General features: G+C 44.2%; 1 protein-coding gene across 6 annotated transcripts in view; it reads left to right on the top strand.

Moving 5' to 3' along the window:
• Positions 1–20618, top strand: part of KLF12 (KLF transcription factor 12) — a 233455-nt gene that overhangs the window by 205273 nt on the left and 7564 nt on the right. The window lies entirely within an intron of this gene.

The raw sequence follows: 20618 nt of genomic DNA, 5'->3' as shown, positions 1-20618 counted from the left end.
GAGTGGCTGGGGAAACTCAGCCAGATGGGCGGGGTATAAATAATAAATTATTATTATTATATAAATAATGTACAAAAATGCATTGTTTTAAGGAAAATGTGTACAACTTTTCATTTCTTTAAAAATTGAAACTGATGTGGAAATAGGGAGAACTGGAAAAAGAACCAACGGGAACTGTCAAATTAATCCATCGCTACCTATAACGATAGAACTGCCAACCTAGAACTGCCAACCTAGCAGTTCGAAAGCACGTCAAAGTGCAAGTAGATAAATAGGTACCGCTCCGGCAGGAAGGTAAACGGCGTTTCCATGCGCTGCTCTGGTTCGCCAGAAGCGGCTTAGTCATGCTGGCCACATGGCCCGGAAGCTGTACGCCAGCTCCCTCGGCCAATAAAGCGAGATGAGAGCCCAACCCCAGAGTCAGCCATGACTGGACCTAATGGTCAGGGGTCCCTTTACCTTTACCTTTACCTTACCTATAACGAAGCAAATGTTTTGTCTCGCCATCTTCAGAGGACCTGGATAAAAGTCCTGAACTTCCATCTGAGCAAAACAAGAGGAGAATATGTTATGGAGCTGGGTAGGGGAAAGGGGGGGGGGGAAGTATTCCAACTGATTAAAGTTACTGTTGGAATAGAAGACCCTTACGCAAAGGGAGTCTGAGCAATGAAAGAGAAGCAGGGCCATGCTGCTTGGCCTGACCTTGACACCAATGCTCAACACATGAATGTTGGAGGCAGGGATGCTTCCATTTGAACCCATAGCCCCCTTCACTTAAGTACCATCTGAAGGGAGCTGGGGTGTGCAAGCCAAACTCTAGCAAGCGAATGCTCATAAATGCGCCTCTTCCGGACGCTTTGTCCTTTGTTCTGAATGCCTCTTTAACCAACGCTTCGCCTTTCCCATTTTTGGCCTCAGGGATCCCAAAAGCGTTCTCTTGCCTGCTGAGGAGGAGCCCCCGTTCCTCTGCCACAGACCCCTGCCCAGCGTGTTGCAGAGGTTCCTGTGGAGCGTTCTAGGCCACCCTCTTCGTTCAGGCAGGTCACAGCCTCTTGGGCTTCAGGCTAGCCGTGCCTGAACTGAGAGTGAACTTTCAGACCACACCCGGCATTGCCCTGTGGCTGCACACTCAGGGGAGGGTTGGTAAGTGGTGGGTAAGCTGCCTTTCAGCAAAGGTTGCCCCTGATCACCCACGACAAGGCTTCCCAAGAACCCCAAGGCCACTTGGAACAGACCTTGGAAACCGAGGGTAGAAGGCACAGGGCCAAGAAGGGGCGCATGCTCTCAGCATCTCTCCCCGGTGGTTTGCCACACCCGACTTGCAAAACCAGAGAGAGGTTATGAACTCCTGGTGGCCACACCAGGGGGGGGGGGACATGAAGTAACTGGTGGTTAGCCCTGTGGCTTCTAACGGTTGCACATCAGAGCGCAGGAACCAAACCCTTTTCATAACTTCTATTCTCCTTTGGAGCCAGATGCTGACTGATGTTAAGTACTGCAATCCAGACTGCCTTTGGAGGAGTGTAATTTTGTGTGGGGCTTAATATATGCATTTGCCATGGGCTTTTGCGTTTAGCGGTTGGAACACACTGCAGCGTTCGCAGCACAACTTTGCCTTAATTAAACCCATCGTACGGAAGAGCTCGCTGGAAAGCCCCTCCTGAAAAAAAAATAAAAAATCACAGGGTGTCTCTGATTGTTTTAATCACCTGAGCTTGTAAATTTTACTCGCAGGCGGCAATGCTAAACCCAATTAACTGGAAAATAAGCTGTTCTGTTAAAATCAGTGGGAATTAGTTCCAAGGAAATGTGCTTGGATGTCAGGCTGCTCATACCTAAACAGATGTTTTGCAACACTTGGGTTAGATGTGTTTTCGGTACAAAATGTCTTTTGACTTCAGTATCCCTAAACAAAAGTGCTAGTTTGGGGGGGGGGGAAGAACCACCCTCATTAAGGCACCAGTAAGTGGGGAGCACAATAATGATTCTATATTGCTTTTGTTTGGGGTTTTTTAATATAATATGTACACGGGTGGCGCTGTGGTCTAAACCACAGAGCCTAGGGCTTGACAATCAGAAGGTCGGCGGTGTGAATCCCCACGACGGGGTGAGCTCCCGTTGCTCAGTCCCTGCTCCTGCCAACCTAGCAGTTCGAAAGCACGTCAAACTGCAAGTAGATAAATAGGTATCGCTCCGGTGGGAAGGTAAACAGTGTTTCCGTGCACTGCTCTGGTTTCACCAGAAGCGGCTTAGTCATGCTGTCCACATGACCCGGAAGCTGTACGCCGGCTCCCTCGGCCAGTAAAGTGAGATGAGTGCCGCAACCCCAGAGTCGTTCACGACTGGACTTAACTGTCAGGGGTCCTTTACCTTTACTTTATGCAGTAATATAATAGATGAAAGACTGAGCTGAGTAAATGACCGCTTAAGGCAAGTCTACAGAACTGGTGAGCTACAAAGCCAAAAACAGCCCATCATCCCTGTATAGTGCAAAAGGCTAAAATGTAGTGCTAGAGTGCATTGGTTTGCATGCAGAAAGTCGCAGGCTTCATCCTCAGCATCTCCTTGTATGCCTGAAAACCCTAGACAACTACTGACCCAAATGCACCAGTGGTTTGATTTTGTATCAGGCAGCTTCCTATGTTCCTATGTATTGTGGCTTTCCGAGTGTCTGATGTTGTTGTTGTTTAGTCGTTTAGTTGTGTCTGCCTCTTCGTGACCCCCTGGACCAGAGCACGCCAGGCACTCCTGTCTTCCACTGCCTCCAGCAGTTTGGTCAAACTCATGTTTGTAGCTTCGAGAACACTGCCCCACCATCTCGTCCTCTGTCGTCCCCTTCTCCTTGTGCCCTCCATCTTTCCCAACATCAGGGTCTTTTCCAGGGAGTCTTCTCTTCTCATGAGGTGGCCAAAGTATTGGAGCCTCAGCTTCAGGATCTGTCCTTCCAGTGAGCACTAAGGGCTGATTTCCTTCAGAATGGAGAGGTAAACACTGCTTTTGCAATCCAAGAAGTTCACTATGGGCGTCCATGGATGACCATAGTTGGCAGAATTGATGGATCAAAGACCGAGTTGTGTGAGTCTTAATTAATTAACTATTAATCCCATAGTTTAAACCACAAAAAACAACAACCACAAAACGTAATTATATTGCTTTCGTGAACCTTTTGGGAAGTTTGCACAGTCTCATGCGGGGTTGAATGTGAACATACTTTACAAGCTAATCTCATCTTGCATTTATATCTGAGCCTTTGCTTTTTTGCCCAGAGCAAAGTGAGTCAACTATTTATGTATGGCCCTGGGATAATTAGTGTATGATATTGGCTAGGTATAAATGAATTATGACAGCCCTGCACGCAAGGATAAGCAGGCTTCAATAGGAAAAAAACCAGATCACAGAAACTTGTTGTTGCATAATTTTACCTTTTCATGCAGTGCAAATGCACCATTAGGCATGCTTGCAAAATACTTAAGTAAGCAGAATTGCATAGAAATTGCTAAATGGTTTCATATGCCTGGAACTCATAATTTTCCTGAGAAGCTGACCATATCTGAGGGATCAGGATTTAGAAATCCTGGTTCAAGTTGCTATACACATACAGAAAAGGGTTGGGTAGCAGGTGATAGGAAAGGACTTTGCCTGAGACCCCAGAGAGGCAGTGTCAGTCATGGCAGATAGTATTTGGTTGGGATGGACTGTGCTGCCATAGCTCAGTCGACAGGGCTGATTTCAGGGCTGTGGGTTCAAGCCCCAAGTTGGACGAAAGATTCTTCCATCATAGAGGGTTGCTCTAGATGACCCTCCTGGTCCCTTTCAACCCTTCAGTTCTATGATTCGATGAAAGCAGTTTCCTGTGCTCTTAAATCCAAAACATTCATTGACCATAGAAAAGTAGGTATCAAGCTGGAAGGATGTAGCTTGGATGCCTAGAATTCTGTGGGTCAGACGCTACAGGAGATCTGTGCTTGTTGCTTTCACTCCATCCAGTCCATTCTGATAGCATTTGAAGCCAAGAAATAGCATGGGCGGGACTGACATGCTATGTACCTAAGACCTTTTCTGCCTGCATGCGAAGTAACTGTGTGGTGTCCTGGGTTAAAACATAGCCTAAATGGGAAGCAGCACTGCTGTATCAGCAAAGGAAAGGTGAACCACTTCATTGAGCTGGTGCAACTTTTTCTGCTGGTGATTCAGACATGTTTGGGGAGATTTGGAAGCATCTACAACAGTCCAGATGCTTTGCTGCGATCAGTGCCTTCCACTGGCATTTCAGCTTGGGTTACGGTCAAAAATCTTTGTATGAGCATCAAATCCGCTAGAGGGCAAACTCTAATAATAAACTGCTCCTTGGACACCCAAGTGCGGCCGTACCAGAAGCTAGGAATTCTGAGTCACACATGCAAGGTATTAAATTCTGATTCCCTGCCTCCCACCCGTAACCGTCTAAAGTAGCCGAGAAATATCATGTGTAATGTAAATTATTACAGGGTTATGAATAAATTTGTGTGGTCTTATTTCAAGGGAGAAACTATCACAAGTCATGTCACCTGTGATTTGTCAGCATAGATTCTACTAATTGCTAACAGTGACTCTCCTAATGACTAATCTGTGAAAATCAGATGCCAGGTTTTTGTTTAAAAACACTGGATACTCATACACAAAACATGTATCTGTTGTTCAAGTCTGTCTCTCCACATGTATAGTTCAAAAAACCATAGAGGCAGTTTCATACAAAAGAACTTATTTGTGCTAATTATGGCCTCTGTCTTACTAGACCATTTTTCCACAGGCAAAAGCGACTGGTTGCCATACAAGAAACAAATGTACATTGTTTTCCAAAAAGTTGTCCAAACCTGCTAGTCCACAAGCCTTTTTCTAGCCCACCTATCAATACCTATGTGTGTTAGTCATTTGTGGTATATAAACAGATTAAAAATGAATAAAAGATCCCAGTCTTCTGACTTGAACTTTCTTGTCCAGTCACGTGGAGAGGATTCTTATTTACCACAGCAGACAAGTAGCTATTTACAAACCTGCCCTTGAATTCCTTACAACCTTGACCGAGGAGAAGGGGCTTATGACTAAGAGTTGTAGCAAAGTAATTTTTACTCGGAATAGACCCACTGAAATTAAAGGCTCTAAATTTGTCATAGTTATTCATTTCAATGGGTTTAGTCAATAGTATCTTCCACAACTTAAATCATGACACATATGTGTTCCTACCAGTTTGAAATACAGCGTGGGAAGGATGACTACGCATGACTCTACGCTTACACCAGTGTTTGAAACTTCTAGGCGCATTTTGCGACGGGGAATTTCATTAGCGCAAGCCAGTGGCGTAGCGTGGGGGGTGCAGGGGGGGCCGGCCACACCGGGCGCAACATCTGGGGGTTAGGGTTAGGGGGCGCAAATCCATGGGTTAGGGGACACAAATTACTTGCCTTGCCCCGGGTGCTGACAACCCACGCTATGCCACTGGCGCAAGCGGTTTCTGAGCTCTGGGCGCAGTACTGTGCCTAACATTTCAGATTAAAACTGCAGAGTGGAAGGAAAGGAGGACCTTTTTCTGCCTCCCCATTTTCAGCTACTCTCTGAAGACTGGAGAAGAGACCCCTCTTAAGAATATCAGGGGGGTGGACAGGGAGAAGACTAGACCATGTGAAAAATGAACTGCTGCAGTTCATTCCTTTTCAGCTTTGTATTCTTGTTATAAAAAAAGACGCCTAGACATTCCATTGTTGTGCCTAGGTTTAAGGTGCCATTTAGCTCAGTGCTTTCATTTCTCTGTTTCTAACACTGGCTTACACTAACACGTGGCTTACACTAATACATTCTTTAATGGTAGCTTTCTTTTTATTTAGTGTCCCATCACATTGCAGTGTAAAAGGTAAAGGGACCCCTGACCATTAGGTCCAGCCGTGGCCGACTCTGAGGTTGCAGCGCTCATCTCGCTTTATTGGCCAAGGGAGCCGGAGTACAGCTTCCGGGTCATGTGGCCAGGATGACTAAGCCGCTTCTGGCAAACCAGAGCAGCGCACAGAAACGCCGTTTACCTTCCCGTCGGAGCGGTACCTATTTATCTACTTGCACTTTGAGGTGCTTTTGATATGCTAGGTTGGCAGGAGCAGGGACCGAGCAATGGGAGCTCACCCCGTCGCAGGCATTTGAACTGCCGACCTTCTGATCGGCAAGCCCTAGGCTCTGTGGTTTAGACCACAGTGCCACCCGCGTCCCGTTACATTGCAGTGTAATAGTGACAAAATATGATTCTATGCCCCAGGGAACTTGCAGTCTCAGTAGCCTTGCAGCAGAAGGCCTGGAGCTGGATCTAAGGTCTTGTGCGTCCACATGATCTCCACTGGAAGATTCAGGGTTGGAGTTGAAGAGTTCATAATGTTATAATTCGGAGTACTTGGCCTGTGATGAAAAGAAAGTGCTTTGAGCCTGCTTAAATATAACGAAGGGGACCTATCAACAGTCCATCTCTTAGCAGCCATTAGCCCAGTTCAGATGTGATGGATAGCACACTTCAAATTTGCAGAGCACTTCAGGCACATTATTTAATTAATCCTCTTGACAATCCTGCAAAGGAGGCCTAGTGGTGTTGTCCCCACATTTCAGAGCAAATCAGGGGCAGAGAGCATAAGGCCAGCTTGTGAGTTTGCGGCTGATCAGCTTATAGCTTATGCTCTGGGTCACTTTGTGACACCAACTCCAGGAAAACTGAGAGTACAATACGCAGCCTTGATGGGCTTTAGTATTATTTCAGAGGATCACGATCGTGTCTGAAAGAAAATGCCTTGATTCTGAGCTAGTAGAGAAGCCTCTCTCACTAGACTTTGGGGCTCCTGATCTGCACATGGTTGTTGTTGTTTAGTCGTTTAGTCGTGTCCGACTCTTCGTGACCCCAAGGACCAGAGCACGCCAGGCACTTCTATCTTCCACTGCCTCCCGCAGTCTGCTCAAACTCATGCTGGTAGCCTCGAGAACACTGTCCAACCATCTCGTCCTCTGTCTTCCCCTTCTCCTTGTGCCCTCCATCTTTCCCAACATCAGGGTCTTTTCCAGGGAGTCTTCTCTTCTCGTGAGGTGGCCAAAGTATTGGAGCCTCAGCTTCGGATCTGTCCTTCCAGTCAGCACTCAGGGCTGATTTTCTTAAGAATGGAGAGGTTTGATCTTCTTGCAGGCCATGGGACTCTCAAGAGTCTCCTCCAGCCCCATAATTCAAAAGCATCAATTCTACGGCGATCAGCCTTCTTTATGGTCCAGCTTTCACTTCCATACATCACTACTGGGAAAACCATAGCTTTTACTATACGGGCCTTTGTTGGCAAGGTGATGTCTCTACTTTTTAAGATGCTGTCTAAGTTTGCTGATCTGCACATGGAGGCACTGCTAAATGCAGCCTTGCTAAATGCAGTCAGAAATGCAGCCTTGTTACAGGACATCCTGTGGTCCAAGGTATTTTCCTTTTTAATAAATCTGAGACACCTGCAGAAGAGAGGGTGGCAGACAACTTTTGTGTTTTGTTTAGTCTGAGCCTGTTTAAACTCTGCATTCCTCAGGCTCCACCAGATATTTATTTGAATAAGAAATGGCACCTGTCATTAGTCTTTGTTCATATTTTCTCCCCTTTCAGTAGTTGGAAACACAGGTAAGACCCATGACTGGAGACATGAAAAATAAGTTCGACTTGTTCTGTGACCTTTAAGCACCATTCAGTACCTTTTGTTTGGTTAAGAATGGTTTAATACTATTTGTCTGCTCTACCTGAGAGAAATTTACTTGCCTAGAGTAATCCCTTCATTTGACAGAATGGAGACGAGTCATTCTCTCCTTCTAATCCTCTCGGGGTTGGTCTCCATTCTGTAGACTCTTTGGCTTTCTTTACGGCAAATTCTCCACGTTCATTTATGCCACAGGTGACAACAATTTGTCCCACAACAACCTTGCCAGACTGAAAGGTTACGTCATCAGCCCGAACTCCTTACTACTTTAAGGTTGAAATACCAATACTAGCAGTACTTCAAGTGTAGCTTTATCTTTCTGTGTATATTTCCAATTTCACTACGGAAACCACTAGAAGCTACTCTTCAGGGCTATCTCTGTCATAAGACATAGTGAAGCAATTGCCTCAGAGAGCAAACTGATTTACCAGTAAAGAGTAGCAGTTTTGACATTTATTTCTTATTTTCTAAAACCAAAACCACTTAGATTTTCTGCTTCCAGAAGCAAATAACCTCAGTCAGTTCTGCCTGCAGTATAGATAAATGAATCGTATTCTTCAGCTTTCATTTTTGTTACCTGTTTTTGCAGTGCAGTCAGCAAATGGATTGCTGCAAGGCTAAAGGATTTTTATATATTTGTTAATTTTTAAAAAACCCAAAATATTATTTTTTATATTTTTAATAAAATTTATTTTTATTATTTTCCTCTTTAAACAATATTTTCGACAATACAATAACAAACACAAATACTTTTTGCTCTGCCAAGCAAAGGAGGACTTCCCTCCTTCCCTTCAGCAGGTTTTCCGCTTTCAAGTCCTGTCTCGCAATTTAGTTCTTTAACTAAAACACAAAACATTATATGCCACTTGATTGTAAATAAACACCTCAAGGATATTAGGATAGAGCATGTAATACAAAAAGACTGGGCTCTGGAATAATAGAATCATAAAATTGCAAAGTTGGATGGGACCAGGATGAGGGTCATCTAGTCCAAACTCCTACAATGCAGGAATCTTTTGCCCAACGTTGGGCTCGAACCCACAGCCCTGAGATTAAGAATCTCATGCTCTACTGACTGAGCTGTTGTTACTGTTGTGATCTTCTGCTCACATAGCACCCAGAGTGACAAATAAGGAATTGGTGACTGTGACGTTAACATATGAGAGTGCTAGAGGTGAAATAGTTAAACAGGTTACCCAATCAGAACCCAGGGGTGGAGTCAGGGAGACTATAAAACCAGCTCTGGGAGGGGCGAAAGGGGGGAGTTCGTTGGGAGTTGGGTGTTTGGTTGGAGTGGGAGTGAATTGGGATAGAGTCTGTGGGGAGGTTGAGTTAGTGTAGAGAAATAATCTGAGTCAGGAACAGTTAGGGGCTAGGAAGACAAGTAAATATCTGAGAGGTGGTTTAGTGAGGGAGAGCAGGTAGCGGAAGTTATAGGTCTTAATAGGCACCCTATTATTGTAATTGACCGATACCGTTTATAAAACCACACACTTGTTAAACTGCAATAAATAAAAAGAAGTTTATGTTCCAATTTAAACCTGACTGGACTCAGTATTGTACCAGGTAGGGCCTGGGTGGTGGCAGCGAAAAATCAAGTGGTGGCACAGGGATCAATAGACTGTGAAATGTCCGGGGACCCTGTGTGGTCGCCACAGTGACCAAGAACTTGAGATGCTTGTTAGAATAGGTAAAATGGGCTTCTAATTGTCAAATTCGTTGGCCTAAGGCTATGCCACACTAAATGGACACGGTCATGTTTAGTTTCTGAAAGTTATGACTTAGAGAATTCTTCTTCTTTGGCTATCACTCGTAGCCGAGCAAGGTTGTCTTCCATAAACACGGTTTTAACAATGAGTCCGTATTATTACAGACTACTTAGAGAATACCAGGCAACAGTGACCCTGAGACATGATAACTGGACCGTTTAGGAAATCTTATTTTTTGTGAGCCTATGGTAAATTAGTGAGCCACAATCTAGTGCTTCTAGATAACGGACAGTGTTTTGCCATTCCAGAGCTCAGGGGTGTTGTTAGATTCCAACTCCTATCAGTCCCAGCCAGCATGGCCTGTGGTCAAAGACTATGAGAGATGATAGTCCCAAAAGCATGAGGAGGGCCAGAGCACAGTTCTTCAATATGGCAACCATAAATATAAATGTAGCAAATACGTACGGTGGAAATAAGTTCTATCAAAATCCCAGGACTCCGTTTCTACATTAGGGTTCAGGTGCAAGTGAATGCAGCATTCTGCTGAACATGCAGGTGTGATTGCAAGGGTGTGATCATAAAGCATCCATAAATGCACACACATGCATGCTGGAGAATGATTGCTCTGCTCTGTAGGTCTGACATAGTGCCCAGCTGGAATAGATCCCAAATTGTTATTCCCACAACAGTGTGTTAGAGGGATGAAGAAAAGCAATCCTTCGATTGTGCTCGGTCTCTGAGTTGTTATGAAAAGATTTTCGGCAGTGACTGTTGGCTTTCTAAATAGTTGTGTGTGTGTTTATGTCTGCGCGTGTGCCACCTGGGAATGCTGATGATTTCATTATGTTCAAAGAATAAGATTTCCCCAAAGTCCAAATCACTGCTTAATAGTGTGCCTTCTAGAACTTCAGCCCACATGCATTCCTAGAACAAGATTAAAAACCGGGCCCTACAGCTGCGTGGGGGCTGTGCAGAATATATACGTTACAGATTTAAGGTCACTTAAAGTAGACAGATGTAAGCTCCCCGTTCAGTTACCCATGGAGTTGATTTGTGGTAACATGAAATGCCATTTGGAAGTGTTTGCATCTTCATAAACATGTAAACAGTTTCTCAGGGCTGAAGCAGTATGGTTTTTAGGCAGAAATCTCGAAACAACCATCCTGGGCCCGCCGAAAAATTCCAGGGGTAGTCAACCCTTGCAACTACCGTATTTTTTGCTTTATAAGAAGCACCAGACCATAAGATGCACCTATTTTTTGAAGGAGGAACACAAGAAAAAAAATATTCTGAATCCCAGAAGCCAGAACAGCAAGAGGGATCTGGCTTCTGGGATAGCCTCTTGCTGTTCTGGCTTATGGGATAGCTGCGCGAAGCCTCTTCAGGCAGTGGGATGAAGGCTCCCCCTGCCCAGAAGAGGCTGTGCGTGGCTAAGCCAGAAGCAAGGACAGCAAGCGGGATCACTGCGCACCGACCCCTCTTGCTCTCCTGGCTTCAGCGAAAGTAACGCCAAGCCTCTTGAGCAAAGAGGCAGGAGCGCTCCCGCTGCGCTCAGGAGGCTTTGCGTGGCTATCGCTGAAGCCAGGAGAGCAAGAGGGATCGGTGCGCACCAATCCTGGCTTCAGCGATAGCTGCGCAGCCTGCATTCGCTCCATAAGATGCACATACATTTCCCCATACCTTTTAGGAGGGGGAAAGTGCATCTTATAGAGTGACAAATATGGTAGTGTGCCACAAAAAAATGCAAGGCATGAGGGAAGGTATGCCGGTTTATGCTACCATACTTCTACAATGCTGCGTGCCTTGACGTGGTTTTTCCAGAGCTTGGGAGAAAGCAACAGTGCTGCAGAGGAAGCATACAAGACAACAGGCCTCATTCTGCGCTGTACCCAGCCGCACAAACTCCCTGCTCCTCTCCAAGACTTCCACAGACCCTCACTGTTTGTACCACTTGTGAAAACCATGCTATAGCTTGACCACCAGTGGAATGCCCATTTTGCACTTCTGTATGAAAGAGCAACTTTCCAGAGGTCCTGAGACCAGCCCTGCAAGTTACCATGTATAACAAGGAGGAAGCTAATATTGGCTGATTTTTATGGTGCCTGAAAGCACCATAACATTGCAGTCTTGTCTACTTTTTCCCAGAAGTAAGCCCTGCTGAACTCTGGAGGACTTGCTTCCAAGTAAACATGTGTAGGATGGAGCTGTATAATGTGAAGAGCCTTGGAAGGTCAGATGCTCAGATGCTTCTGGGAGGTTCATAAGCATGAAGGCAGAACCACCTCCATTTTTCGCAGCATCTGGAATGCAGAGGTTTATTGCCTTTGAATGCAGAGGTCCCATTGTGCCGTTGTAGTTGTTGGTAGACCTTTAGGAAAGCAGATCTCTGGATCATCCAGTCAACCTTACTCCAAACGCATATTCAGAAGCCAGTGCAAAACCTTGTGCTTGCCCCATGGAAATCAATACTTCTTTCTGCCATAACGTTATGACTAACCAACTGCCAGAGCAATATGAATAATTTTCAGGTTGTAGTTCACCCACAGATGACATGAAAACCAATGATACCACTGGAAATACTCCATTTGCAGCAACATTAAGAAATACTTCCTAAAAAGTGGGTTCTTATTAAATCCAGTCACGGGTTACAAAAGCATGCTTATAATTATGTTATAATTCCATATCAGGCATTTTTTAATAGATTGGATCTCTGTTAAACCAAATAGCAACCATCTTTAGGCTCCTTTGGGAGAAATGGTGGGATATAAATTTAATAAAAATGAGGTGTTGTGGGTGAAACATAACAGTCCAGAGCAGAAGGTCCCATGAAACAGAGGCAAGTACCGTATTTTTCGCTCCATAAGACACACTTTTTTTCCTCCTAAAAGTAAGGGGAAATGTTTGTGCATCTTATGGAGTGAATGCGTGGTCCCTGGAGCCAAATTGCCCAGGGGTGAAAAGCAGATCATGCTTTTTTTTTCTTTTCTTTTTTTAGAAAGAGGGAAGGGGTGTTGAAACAAAGCCACTTAGCAGCTGATCAACAAGCGATCGGGAGATAAGGGACTCTAGCGATAAAGGAGGCTGCCACAGCATGAACCACAAAAATCAAACATCCACTGTTCCGTTCAGAATTTCCCCCCCTTGTTTTCCTCCTCTAAAAACTAGGTGCGTCTTATGGTCAGGTGCGTCTTATGGAGTGAAAAATACAGTAATTCAAGGCCCCTTAATTTCAAGGAGACAAGAAGCTCTGGTTGTACGTCCTGGTAAGAAGTGAGACAATCTAGGATCCCATTGCCACCCTTGCTGGTCACCACAGCGCTTTGTCTCCAACCCCTACTACAACATGTTTTTTCTATCTAGGGTTTTGCAATATTGCCTTGAGCATGTTTTCTTCAAGTGATTTGCTCTAAAAATGTTAACTGTTTTCTGTGTCCAGCATTTCAAACAGAGAAAAGGTTGAGAGGTATTAGCACTACAAAAAGTTGCAGTCTGTCTGGCCAGAGACCATAGCAGGACCGGAAAAATATGAGATCGCCTTCATACCCCCTCCAGCACTCAGGGCAGGACTCTTGTCTTTTGCAAGTCATTATGATGCTTCGGCCTTTCTGTGTTGAATGGGACAAATATTTGTGTAATGACGAACAGGGGGAAATAACTTTCGATCAAGGAATTTTTAGTTTTTTTTAGACAGCAGCTTCCTCGGGAAGGAAGGTGCTGCAATTGGAGAGATGTCAGTGTTTGTTTTAAGCAAGAACAATTATTTCAGCATGGGTAGCTTTCAAGGTAATCTCACAATAAGTAGAAATGGTCAGTCTTTTTCAACAGGAAACTCTCTGGGTGTAGTTTGCTTGCATCCAAGCTGTAAGCAAAGGGCTGTGGCCAAAGAAATACGCTCGCAACTTTGTACCTGAGCAAACAGCCAGCTTGGCAGCTCTCCCTTAAGAATGGACTATGGACCCTTGGGTAGTAGAAAAAGGCTGTATAAACTTTGCATTGTAACCTAAGGGACATGTTTCACCCTGCTTTAGAAAGCATAGCTATGCAAGCAGTAGAGGAAGCTGATTCTTAGCATTTTGTTTTCTGAGTTCCGTGTTTTCCTTTCTGGTTCCGTACTAAAACTTAAGTTTCTATACCACTTGTCACTCACGTGGATTAGAACGTGAATCCCTTTCCAGAATTGCCAAGATAATGGTGCTCCTTAAGACTATAGAAAAATTAGGTATGGGCTGAAAGAACTGGAACAGCAAGTGCTTAACTACACCGGAAATATAAAATGGTTTGTTGTTGTTTAGTCGTTTAGTTGTGTCCAACTCTTCGTGACCCCATGGACCAGAGCACGCCAGGCACTCCTGTCTTCCACTGCCTCCAGCAGTTTGGTCAAACTCATGTTTGTAGCTTCGAGAACACTGCCCCACCATCTTGGCCTCTGTCGTCCCCTTCTCCTTGTGCCCTCCATCTTTCCCAACATCAGGGTCTTTTCCAGGGAGTCTTCTCTTCTTGTGAGGTGGCCAAAGTATTGGAGCCTCAGCTTCAGGATCTGTCCTTCCAGTGAGCACTCAGGGCTGATTTCTTTCAGAATGGAGAGGTTTGATCTTCTTGTAATCCATGGGACTCTCAAGAGTCTCCTCCAGCACCATAATTCAAAAGCATCAATTCTTCGGCAATCAGCCTTCTTTATGGTCCAGCTCTCACTTCCATACATCACTACTGGGAAAACCATAGCTTTTACTATACTGACCTATAAAATGGTAATACATGCTTATTTCCTCTTACCACCAAATTAACAAAATCCTCAGCACCTTACAAAACTTCAGTTCCCAGGATTCTGAGTCGGAAGTCAGATCAGTTAAATTGGTAGCATGCTCCCATAAATTTGTAGTGCAAATGTCCTAAATGATATACGGACTGGATTCGCGATAAATCTATGAAACCTTCTCAGCATATCTTGGACTTCCCTCTTACAAGCTTCACTCCTGGCTCAGATTTTCATAATACACCTCCTGTATGCCCCTATTATGCCCAGAAGTACACCTAGTTGGGACCAGAGAGAAGAATTGCTCAGACTCTGGGATGTCAGGAAAGCTATGCAAATTCCAAGAGCTGTGTTGCAGGACCTACTGTGATGCTGCAAAGGATTCTGGGGCACATCTCTCAAGCTGGCCTCTTAGTCAATGAGTTCTTCGAACCATTGATTAGAACAGCCTTTGTCAACTTGGAGGGTACCAGGTTGATGAAGGTTGGATTAGAATCTCCTCCTTCAGGATCCTCACCACAACTTGGTGACCTATGCCTCATTTTTCGACATTGTTTGCAGACAACAGCAGGCAATTTGTGAGGAAATAGGGGAAGGGTAACTTTAGAAGAGAACTTGGCCTGAACGTAGGAGTGACACATTAACCAACAGAAGAATAAGACGAGGGATATATATTCTTCCTTAAGTTTCCTGATTTATTATACATCATATCACAACTTGCCCAAAGTCCATATGAGTCAGTGTTAGAACAAGGAAACTAATCCGTAGTTGCAATTTCTGGGACTTTGCCCCAAGTTGACCCGTAATGGATTATGAATAAGTTATTCTGTTCTTAGAACATATAGTTCCCATGTGTTTGCTCAATGTCAATGTGCTAATGAGAGCATTTATTTGCATAATTTGCTATTGCGATGGTTCTACAAAGCTTACGTTCAATAACTTCCCCCAAACAGATAAAGATGATTCAGCCCATTCACTTATATTGCATACTTAAATCATACTGAATCAAAGTGCTCTCGTGAGAGCAAGTGACTGAAGACACAGTCATTTCTGATCAGTTTGTGACTCAGTATATTCTGTCTGCTTTGATGCAGCTCAATGTATGCAAACTGTGTTGTGATAATCTGCTTGGCTTTGCAACTCTGTGTGAGTATGGCTGCTTCAGGAAGCCACTGTCCTTTTATAGGTTTGCAATGTCATAGCTGAAGTTGTCTGAACCATGTAGGAGTCCACATAACAATGAAACTTAACTTGCCATACACTTTCCTCATTTTCACACTTCAGATAAGGCCCAATTTGACATCACCTTTGTGTTTTCATCTGGGTGGCAAGTGCACAATGAAGTGAAACATCATTGATTGCTGTTGCCCTGAAGAAGAAAATTTACACCTAGGTGCGGTTTTATTATTCATTCATTCATTTGTTGTATTTCTGAATCTCCCTTCCTACCAAGGAAGTTCAGAGTGATGTACAATAAAATAAGGTTAAGGACCCACTTGATGGTTAAGTCCAGTCAAAGGCGTCTATGGGGTTGTGGCGCGCATCTTGCTTTCAGGCCAAGGGAGCCAGTGTTTGTCCACAGAGAGCTTTCCGGGTCATGTGGCCAGCATGACTAAACCACTTCTGGCACAATGGAACACCGTGATGGAAGCCGGAGCACACGGAAAATGGTTTACCTTCTCGCCACAGCAGTACCTGTTTATCTACTTGCACTGGTATGCTTTCAAACTGCTAGGTTGGCGGAAGCTGGGATAGAGCAACAGGAGTTCACCCCGTCGTGCAGATTCGAACTGCCAACCTTCCAAATGGCAAGCCCAAGAAGCTTAGTGGTTTAGACCACAGCGCCACCCGTTCCTTACAATAAAAATAAAGTAAAGTAAAAACACGACACCATAAATAATGCAACAGTTACCAAGACAACTATAAAATACCTGTGAGAATCAGAACCATCAAAACTGCTACTGTTAGGTATTAAAAACAATCTAACCTCACTTTATAAAAGCCTGAGTTTAAAAATTCTGCAGCTGACATCTAAGCATCAAGAAAACAAAGCTATCACAAAGGGGGTAACATTCCAGAGTTAGATTGCTACCACTGAGAAGACTCTATGGCACATTCCCCTACTGTGAATTTTCATAAGAAACACCATCTTAATAACTGAGTTGGCTGGTATTGGAGGAGGTATTGCATATACTTGGCCCCCGAGTCATTTGGGACCATATAGGCCATTGCCAACATCTTGAACTGGTCCCAGTAGCACATAGTGCAGTGCAGTTAAAATACATTATACAAATTCTGGCTGCCCCAGTTTTCAGCATAGCAAGAAAATATGAAGATGTGAGTCCACATCACGGGGCTCAACTGAGTTCAACTGAGCTGGCTTGATGTCTCATTTGATACAGATATGATGATGATTAAATTTATTACCCACCCTTCATTCACAGGCCCCAGGGTGGGCTGCAACAGTTTACAATTCAGCATTAAAAGCAGAAATATCTAGCAGGCTATTCTTCTAATGTCCTCTCCTCTACCATGCCAGCCCAGGACTAGATGAACTGTTGCTGTTTTGGGGGGCACTAGGACATGCTCAGCAGGTAGGGATCCTCATCCCTATTCTTGACCCTTAGTAGTTATAACCTGAAGCGGCCTTTGTGTCCTCCATCAGGTCTCATGACAGACATTGCATCAATAGATGCCAAGTTTGAGGAACTTGACGAAATCCCTGCACTGAACAGGATACGATGAGCTTCTTGTACCAGAACTTGATTGTAACCTGGAAGCATTCTGAAACTGAAATAACTATTGTCTACCTATCTGTAACTGAAATAACTATTGTCCTTTAAACTCACCCAGGCGGCTTCCATGGGCTTTTGGAAATTCTGCTGTCCAGTCCCACATTTTTTCCACAGTGTAGCAGCTATGGATGCCCTATGGTCATGTAAAACTAGGACATGAAATGTTATAACTTGCAAGCTTGAAACGGCCACACTATTCAAATTCTAGGAAAGGGGTTATTGTAATCTTGCTTGGAATACAGTTTATTTCTTCACCCCTTCAATTTTGGGGTAATAGACACATGTGTGTAAATGCCTGGACTGCATGTCTTGTTTTTTAAGGAGAAAAGGGGAATAAGAAAATACGTGTTTTTGACATGGAAAGAAGGGGGGGAGAATAGGCATGTGCAAATGTTAAATTGGTAATAAAATAATGTTTTGTGAATAAAATGAAAACCTTCTTAAACAAAAATGGAAATAAAAGGTTCAGCATCTCCCAGGCCACCAGCGTAACATGGGAAGGGGCCAGAGACCTTTCCCGGGAGCACCCCACCCATCAACAAAGGAGAATCAGCAGCTGTTCCCACTCTTTGTCCCACTCCATACACAGAATGCCAATTCCCTGTTTGCATGTTCCCTCGGAGGTTATGTCAATTACAGCGATGTTTTCACATTAAATTAAAACACTTTTATTGTCCAAGTAATGTGTATTTTGGGCACAACCCAAAATGCAGTTAGTCACCTGCATAACTACTGGCTAAGTACTCTCGCCCCCCTCGCCAAGTGAATGGGAGCATAAATGGCATGAAAGATTTGCCTTTCAGATTTAATTTGGTAGTCGAGGTGGCCATGCACTTTAATTAGACTTTGTTGGGATTCCAGGTCATGCTTGAAGTATAATCATTCCCCCCTCCCGCCCTTTTGCTGTATCAGGTTATGGGTGTGGTGAACAATCATTTAACAACAGTAATTAATGGGGAGTTCAGCATGTGGGCATGTTCAAGGGTTGTTTGGGGGAAATGTTAAATATTTGTATTAAAAATAGCTGCTGAAAAATGACTAAGGTCTCCTTTGGGTTAGAGTCAAAGCTGCAAATTATAGTTTATTATAGCTTACCCTCCGGCTGCCAACTATAACTATCTTTACCTAATCTTCAACTTTATCTGCTCAAAATGCATTGGAAAGTGGAGCTGAAGCCATCAAGTGCTTTGGGGTGCAATGTACTGGTGGTTCAAGGAGCCGGGGAATGCTAATTCCCATTTTGATTCAGCAAAACCAACAAAGGGGGTGGGTGGGAGCTAATTCTAAACTCAGCTAGTCCAATTTTCCCAGTGTGGTATTCTAAGCTTGCTGTTAAGATAGCCCTGTGAGTTTTTACGTCGCCCTGACCTGGTGTGGGAGACTCATGGAAGAGGCGGCAGATATCCCACTAACAGTAGCTACAAAGGTGGGTCTTGAGGCTACCTGTAGCAGTGAATAGAGCAGAGGTGAGGACCCACTTTGGTTCAGCAAGGTGGATCCATAAGTAGCTGACCCTCTGTGGGCTGGAGCATGTCTGCCTGCCTGTCAGCCTCCTGAAATTGTATGACGCCAGGTTGATTGGTGCCCCTTGGAAAATGATGGGTCTTGCGTTTGGTGATGAATTTTAACAGCAACGAATGCTGGTCCTGTTGCAGAGGAACAATCAGGAGCACATGAAAAGCCATGGGCTTGCATTCAGTGGTGCTTAAATTTGGGGGGTGGGGTGGGGTGGGACGGTGCGGGAGGAGAAATTAAATGCAGTTCAAATTGAAAGGAGAACCAACCCAATTTGCACTTTCTAAAACAGCACGAGAAATAAAAGACACAGCTGTCCTGTGGAATTAGCAGTTCTCCTAATATTATTTTTTTTGGTGCAATTCTCCAGGCAGGCAAGCGGTTCGAAAAATGTATATAATAAAGCAAAGTGTGCATAGAAATGCATATATCAGTGAAAATAGCATACAAAAATGTGTTTTATTAGCGGAAATTGCTCTGTAAAAATGTGTTTGTTAGGCAAAATTCAGAGAAAATTACACAAAAATGCTGATGGAGACTTTAGAAAATAATAATTGCAGGCTGGTGTGGAAATGTGGAGAACTGAAGACTGGAGGAGATAAAATGAACAGATCCGCCCATCACTAGCTGTGGGGTAAACTCTTAATGAGAGAACATGTAAACATAGAGGCCACTATCCAACACAGATGCAAGCGCTCTGAATCCCATGTGTTGGAAACAAAAGCTCTGTTTTGGATTGTGGCCATGAAATTGGGGGAGTGGGGGTAGAGAGAGAACAAAAGGTGAGGAGGAGCTCTTGGTGCTCAAAAGTAGTAATTTATTATTGCATGGAAACTCTTCTTCGGGGCAAAAGGTCGTGCACATATTCTTAGTGCAGTACGCCAGCTAAAACAGCTCACTGGGAGAATGTCCTTTCAAAAGGATTTCTATTGAAAAAGCATTGGGCAATTTATTTGTAATAATAAATTACTAGCGCTCAGCACTAGCTTGAGATTCTGCCTCTCCTTTTGTTCTCTTGGTTTCTGATGCCACCCCTCCCTTTTTCCACCATGAAAACAAAACAAGACTTGCCAGACAAGATGAATCCTCTTCCCTCAATGTTGAGCTTGCTTAAGAGTCAGGCCTTTGTGCTCAAATGGGAAGAATCTGACTGCCCATCATTGGATACAGGATGCAAGGAGAAAGATGGACTGATCTAGATGGACTCTTTTTATGTTCGTAAGATACAAAATATGTAGATTATAGCAGTCTTCTCAAACCTGGTGCTTTTCAGATGTCTCCAGCTCCCATCATCTCTGAACACTGTCTAGGGCTGGTGGTAGTTTGAGTCCAACAACGTCTGAAGATCACCAGGCTGGATTAGATAGAAGGATGGGACATGGGGAGACCATGGGCTCAGTAAGAAACAAGACTCTGCTACTGCCTTGCAATGTTGTGTGCCAATTTAAGAAAAGCACTGGGATGAATGGCAAGCAAGAGGAACAGTGGTGACTTTCTTATTTTCCTTCCATGTATTGGCGAATGAAGGGAGAACAGGGCATGATCAGATGTTTCCCCAGCTTCATAGCAGATTAGCAGGTCCTTGACATTTTCATTCCTAGCTTAAGAACAAGTGGGTGGGCAATTGGCATTTAAATAAATTAAGTCTACTCTTTGGGAGTAGAAAAGGCTAAGGAGTAAACCCTTCACAAGTCCAGAGTGGAGTCCTAAGATGGATGGTGCCTTGCATGCCTTTTTCCGGAAACTCCTGTAGCCAAGCTGGTGCTAAACACATTGCTTTGCTTTGGACCACATTAGTGTGGTCAATAAGGGGTCTTATCGTCTGGGCAGCCCCGGACCTCCAGACACACTGCCCAGGTTTGCACGCCAAGGAGTTCACTTGCTGCTAACACAGCAGTTTGACTTCACCCCTGGAGGCACACTCCATCGTCTCTCGAGACAAACGGATGTCAACAACAATTCCCAGTGAATTGTGTTGATGCACTCATGTCCAGCTTGCAAGCTTTGCACAGGTCACTCTGAGAATAGGATGCTGGACTAGGTGGACCATTGGCCTCATCCAGCAGGTTCTTGTTATTTTCCGAATTAATAACTGTAGTTTAAACCTCTCAGATGACCT

Source organism: Podarcis gaigeae (genome assembly GCF_964106915.1).
Source record: "Podarcis gaigeae genome assembly, chromosome: 4".
In the NCBI taxonomy this organism is placed as follows: domain Eukaryota; kingdom Metazoa; phylum Chordata; class Lepidosauria; order Squamata; family Lacertidae; genus Podarcis; species Podarcis gaigeae.
This window is presented reverse-complemented; position numbering and strand designations above follow the sequence as displayed.